Source organism: Agelaius tricolor, unplaced genomic scaffold (genome assembly GCF_023055355.1).
Source record: "Agelaius tricolor isolate 1412-34295 unplaced genomic scaffold, bAgeTri1.0.p SCAF_14, whole genome shotgun sequence".
Lineage (NCBI taxonomy): Eukaryota > Metazoa > Chordata > Aves > Passeriformes > Icteridae > Agelaius > Agelaius tricolor.
In genome coordinates, this window is record NW_027269274.1 from 9,424,132 (window position 1) to 9,430,131 (window position 6,000).

A 6,000-nucleotide genomic window follows, 5' to 3' on the forward strand; every position below is an offset into this window, starting at 1 on the left:
CAGAGATTTCAAGAGCACACAAAGAGCAGGGTAAGAGGGGGGGGAGACAGGTGGCACTCCAATCCTTAATGTAACTCCACACAAAGAGCAGGGAAGCCACTTAACCAAACTGGGAAATGGTGCACTGCAGGAAAGCTAAAAAAGCAGAGATTGAAACAAAAATTATTTTGAAATTACATACATGGGAAGAAACCCTCAGCTGAAAACACTACTTCTATGTAGTAATTTTGAGAATTATTATAACAGGGTAAGATGTCAAACATACCCATTCTATTTATAGAATGACATGCAATTTAGTCAGAAAACAAGTTTCATCAACATAAATGCTTGAACACAATCAGCTTCCTCCACCTGCACAGTTCCAGGCACAGCCCCCCTCCTGCCACAGCAGAGCTGCAGGGAAGGGTGGGACACAAGGACTGCATTCTCCCTGGAGTAACTTCAGCAGCAGGATGAACCCCATCATTGAGACTCAATGCCACATTATGCTGAGATAAGCTGACACACATGTTTTTTTTCACTGAAACCCAGAAGCACTGCCTTTAATTTCAGAATTAAGGAAAAGTGCAAAGAGAGGGAGAATGGTGATGACTTGAAATTGTCTGCACCTGCAGATACAAAGGAACAGCAAACCATTTAGTCAATACCTTACAGCTGTGTATCCCAAAGGCTCACCACAGATTCTGTGTGGGTATCTGGAGCAAGTGGTGACACAATTCCTGAACTCCAGTTCCCAGTACAGAACCAGCCTAGCTAAACCACCACCAGAAGCACAGATCAGTCCCCTTACAGCCTGTGACACAGGGACAAGAGACTTCCCACATGAGATAGACCAGGAATAGATACAAGTAGCAAGATAAAATTACAGCGTTCAGATACTTCAAGAAGGGAAATGAATTATCATTTTCTAAAAGGGAGTAGCTATGAAGTTGCAAGAATTTTGAGAGCAGCAGCGCCGGTGCAGAGCAGAGGCTGGGGAAACTCAACAGTTCCAGGCTGTTCCACAGTTAAACTTCAGAGCCAAAAGCAAAGCAAAATCTCACACGTTTACCAGGCACAGAAATGATCCCAACAGTATTTGCAGTTTTTACACTGCAAGTACATCACTTAAGTTCCCATTCAATTAAAGTCTGGCATCTGAAAATTTCCTTAGGATCTGTTTCATTAGAAGATTCATTTCACATTTTGATCAACATCTAAAATGAGATCATGCCACCACAAATTGCTTTTCTGCTTTCTTTTCCCCTCTTTTTCTTTCTTGAGATTGGGAGGCAGGACTTGAAAGTGAAGGTCTAAAATTAAATTCAGGATATTAGAAACTACTTAAAAATTGATTTAATAACAAAACAAAACTAAAGAACCTAACAAAAAAAGGCAAAAAATGCAAAACAAAACAAACCAACAACAAAAAAAAATTACCTAAACTGAAACCATTTGTTTCTTTCTTTTTTCTTTCCCTCACAAGCATTGGGAGGCAGCACTTACTTCTCATTAATGAAAAGAATACCTAAATTGTTTCCTGGAACCTCAGAATAGCTCAGATGTCTTAGTTAGTACTTGGCTGAAAAAAAATTATTAGCAGTGAAAACAAGTCCTCAGCATTTATTACTTCAGCAGTTGGGGAGAGGAGGCAGAGCCTTAGAGAGCTCATACCAAAGCACTGTGGTTCTCCCATTAGTCAGGGCTGCATGTTGGTACAGGTTGGAACATCCTCCTTCGTGTTTTTGCACCTTTGCAGCTCTGCAAGTCTGAGCTCCAGCAACTACAACCCTGGCCAGTTTATTAAGCAGGGGAGCATCTCAGTTATCATTGTGGCAAACCACAGCACGCAGGCTGATTCTTCACGGTGCCAGAGAAAAATGCAGGTAGCAAAACCCCCTCCATGCTGATTTTAGAGAGTCTCCCAGATTCAGTGTGCCACCAGGAAAGGCCCTTTGGCTTTCACCACTGTGCTGGAGTAAAGACAGTGCAACACATGAGTTTACTGTTTCCCAATTAAATTAAGCATCTCCTCTGCCTCCCAGAACAGCGGTATCATCACAGTCACGAGACTGTGCACGTGCTCCCACTGCCTCAGTCACTTGTTTCTGAAAAACACATGCAAGAATTTATAGGAATTGTCTTCCAGCACTGAGAAGAAACCAGACAAAGCTCAAATAATGATCAATATGAATCTTCTCTAAAGACATCATCACAACCATCAGGTCATCAAAGACGCCTCCAGTAACAGGACAGGGAAAATGATACCAGCACAATGAAAGAGCAGCTGGCACATTCCCATAAAGGCAAAAGCAGCCCTCCTGTGGTTTTCATGAACAGCAGAAGATGAATCCTTTCAGATACAGTAATCCTGCAATCAGATACTCACAAGAACCACAAATAAATGCAAATCAAATCCAGGGCTTTAACAGATTATAGGGAATGCAAAGGAGAGTCAGTAGAACACACCAGATCCCAGCACACAGAGCACAAAGACATTTCACTGAAGATCCAGGTGAGCAAAAAGGGCACCAGTCCAAGCCCTGCTTCCTGAAACTAGCTTGTATCTAGAGGGCTAATTCTTACAAGGAAGCAGGCAGGCTCATGCCTCCTCTGACTGCTACCACCCTGCACAGTCTCCAAGCTGGGATGAATCAAAGTCCTATCATCTTCCTCCAAGATGCCCTTATGCAAGATTGGGAGGGTTCAGCTCAGAACTTGGCTACAACAAACAATTTGAAGTTTCAAGAGAAAAAAAATAAAACAACAGCTACAAACGAAAACAGAACAGACGGAGAGGCTGTCAGTGAGGAGAAGAAACTGATGTCCTTGAGTTTGCTTTGACAGGCAGCAGGAAGGACTGAGACAGAGAAGAAGATGACAGAAGAGAAATAATGTACACTACCCAATTCAGCAGTAAAGCTTTTACCAGAAGAAAAATCTCAAGCATTTCTGGGGAGTGGCTGCTTCATCTTCTTCTGAAGTTGTCCTTGTCTGTTGCTTTCCCTCTCCAGCTGACACTGAAATCTACACCGAAAAAGATACCACGCTTCCCTGTACCCATCACTGCTGGCTACAGGAACACTCCAGAAAGCAAACAGCAACAGTGGAAGACAGAAAGTGCCATTACTTTTGTCTTCTGTTGGACAGTGCTGGATAGCACACACCCCACACAAGCAACCTGGGTGGGTGCTTTTTCCTTCAGAGCACACCCAACATACAACTGGCACTGCTTAATTTGGCAGGCAGCCTCTCTCCAGGCTCACGGGGCCACCTTCGGCAGCAACAGATACTTTTCAGGCTGGTTTAGTCCTTGCAGGCTCTGCTGGCATTGCCAGGAAAGCCCAAGCGTGCCAGCAGCAGCAACACTCCAGCAACAACCGCGCTTCACACAAAGACTGGCACTGAAGGGAACAGCTCTGCACACTCATTACAGCCTCTGTCAGCCATTCCCTCTGCCCTTATATGGGAACATCCCGTGGCCCCGCTGGGAATATGATGCTGTTGGTGGACATGAAAGGTAAGGCAATACCTGAGCTGTCAGCAGACGAGGGCAGAATTTCTCTGTTCTGAAAAGCAAGCAGAGTCTTGGAGCCTGAACTCTTTACAGCGCTCACATGGGAGAAAGTAGAGATTTAAAGTGTCAACTGCTGACAGTCTGCACCCACCTTTCTCAAGAGTTGTGCTGGTGATTTTAATCTTATTAAATATTGTTAATCGTATTACTAACCTAACTCTTTTCACATGTTAGGAAGAAACTTAAGGAGAAAATTCCATATATGACCACGCTATAGTAAATGCTTTCTGGCCAAATCTCAGTTCAGGGCAAGTCCCTGGCTTGCAGATTCCAGTTAAGTTGCACAAAGGTGTGGATGTGCATAGAAATAGTCTGCTCAGCACCAAACTGCCTACAAGTCACCTTCCCTGCCAGATTCTTCTCAATCCCTAACTTGTTTGCTTTCTTCTCCTGTGATTCTGCTAGGCATTGCTGGCCTCTCAAAGTGACCCTATTAAAACCTGTGAAATTCCATGCCCCATTTGTAGCAAGGGGAAACACCAATTTCCCCATTACAATGCAAAACCATGTAGCAAAACATCTCAGTGCATCAGCCTCCCCCTGAATCAGGGTGAATGCTTCCATCACTGGCTTAGCCCCCTGACGTCACACAGACACATCATTAATAAAAGTCATCGATTTCTGCATTTCATACACAAGGCAGAACACTTCTGTGATCCCTGTTCAAAAAGTGAGGTCACAAATGAGCAGATCACATTCAGCCTCACACAGAATAGAGCACTTGTTTAAGTAAAATACTGACCCCGCTGTTTTACAACACTCAGGGTTGTAAGCCCCTTCCTCTTTGTAACCAGAGCAGCACTCCAGATACTCTCCCAGGACTACTCCTGTTCCAGACTGCTGCCCTGAGATAAAGCAGCAGCCACAGAAAGTTTAGATTTAAGAAAATAAGATCTCAAATTGCAACTCCTGGAACACAAAACACACCTGCTCAGAGGGGCCCAAACACTTGCTGCAAACTCTTTCAAAAGGAATGTGCTCAAGGTGGAGAACGAGATCTCCAGACAGCAGGAACTGCCCGGTCAGGGCGCTCCGCGGAGCGGGGCCAGGGCCGGGCAGCTCCTCCAGCGCGGCCGCACGGGCAGCCCGACCCTCGGCGCGGTGCCGCCTCCCACCGAGCCGTGCCCTGGTCCCGGGGGGCTCGCCCGGTCCCACCGCTCCCCGCTCCCGGTAGCGCTACCGCCGCCGGAGGGGCTCGCCAGCCCCGCCGCCCGCTCCTGCTGCTGCTGCTGCTGCTCCGGGGCGCGGAGCCGCGGGGACCCCCGCCCTGCTCCCCGCAGAGCCAGCCGCGGGGGCGGCTCGGAGCGGGGGTTTCCCGGCCCACCGGAGCCCCTCGCCCCGCCCGGGAGGCGCCGCCGCTCCGGAGGGGCCGCGCCCATCCCCCCACGCGGAGACAAAGCGCGGCCCCCGGGCGGCACCTGCCGCCGGCCGCTGACCCCCGGCAGCGCTTCCCCGCCCCGGGCCGGGCGCGGCGGCGGCAGCAGCCCGCGCTCCCCTCCCCGCGACCCCGGTGCCCGCCGCCCCTCACCTGCCGGGCGGCCGCCCCGCTCCGCTCCCGCCGCCGCCGAGCGCTGCCCGCACGGAGCCGCGGAGCGCCCGCCCCGCCCCTCTCCCCGCCGGCTGCTCCGCCCCCCGGCCGCGCTCCTCCAATAGCAGCCGTCCTCTCCCCTCGAGGCCCCGCCCCCAAAGCGGCCCCGCCCCGCAGGATCCGGCTGCCCCCCTCCGGCACGAGGCCGGCGGCGAGATCCCATTGGCTCGCGCAGGAGGGGGCGTGGCCAGCGGCCCCTCCGCGCCCCGGGCCGTGCCCGGGATCCCCATCCCGGGGGCCGGCGGCGGCCGAGGGCTCCTGCCCGTGAGCACGGCCAGCCAAGGGCTTCTGTCGCTGGGCACGGCGAGCTCCGCCTGCACCGAGCGAGGCTCGGGCAGCGAAAGTGTTCTGCACGTTGCCGCCAAAACGAGCGGCGGCTGCCGGCCGGTCCGAGCGCACAGCGCTGCGCCAGAGGGGTCCGCGGCGCCGCTGATGAGAGCTGCGCTTAAAGCTGTGTATTTTGGAAGAAATCGCAGCGTTTATCTCCTCTCTGCATTTGTAGCAATGTAACTTTGCAGTCAGGCTCGACAAGCCTTTGTGCTCGGCTCTCCCCGCCGGTGAGAGGTGCGGGGGAGTGGGGAGCGCAGCGGGCACGGGGCACAGAGAGCAGAACCTGACAGCGAACCCAGCTTGTCCCCCCTACACACACAGCACAGGCAGGCTTAGGCACAGCCCAGCTCCAGCTTGCAGCCTATGTGGGAACCAGCACACGAGCGAGATTGAAGAATGTGACAAAAGCATAGTTATCTCTAGTTGCAAAACAGCGAAGGACATACCATTCTAGCTGGAAGCCGGTGGAGACAAAAGCACCATAAAGCAGAAGCGCCTGAAGTGATATGTGTGATATAAACTGACT

The 6,000-nt window shown here is 51.0% G+C and overlaps 1 protein-coding gene across 4 annotated transcripts in view; it reads right to left on the bottom strand.

The window, feature by feature from the left end:
- Window positions 1–5,170, bottom strand: part of PLXNB1 (plexin B1) — a 77,281-nt gene extending 72,111 nt beyond the window's left edge. For 2 of the 4 annotated variants that reach the window (XM_071439571.1, XM_071439570.1), the window contains exon 1: window positions 5,085–5,170. The gene's annotated coding sequence lies outside the window, so the exon portion shown is untranslated. The remainder of the gene's footprint in view (window positions 1–5,084) is intronic. The other 2 variants (XM_071439572.1, XM_071439573.1) reach the window with 2 other exon arrangements.
- Between the last annotated feature and the right edge of the window lie 830 nt (window positions 5,171–6,000).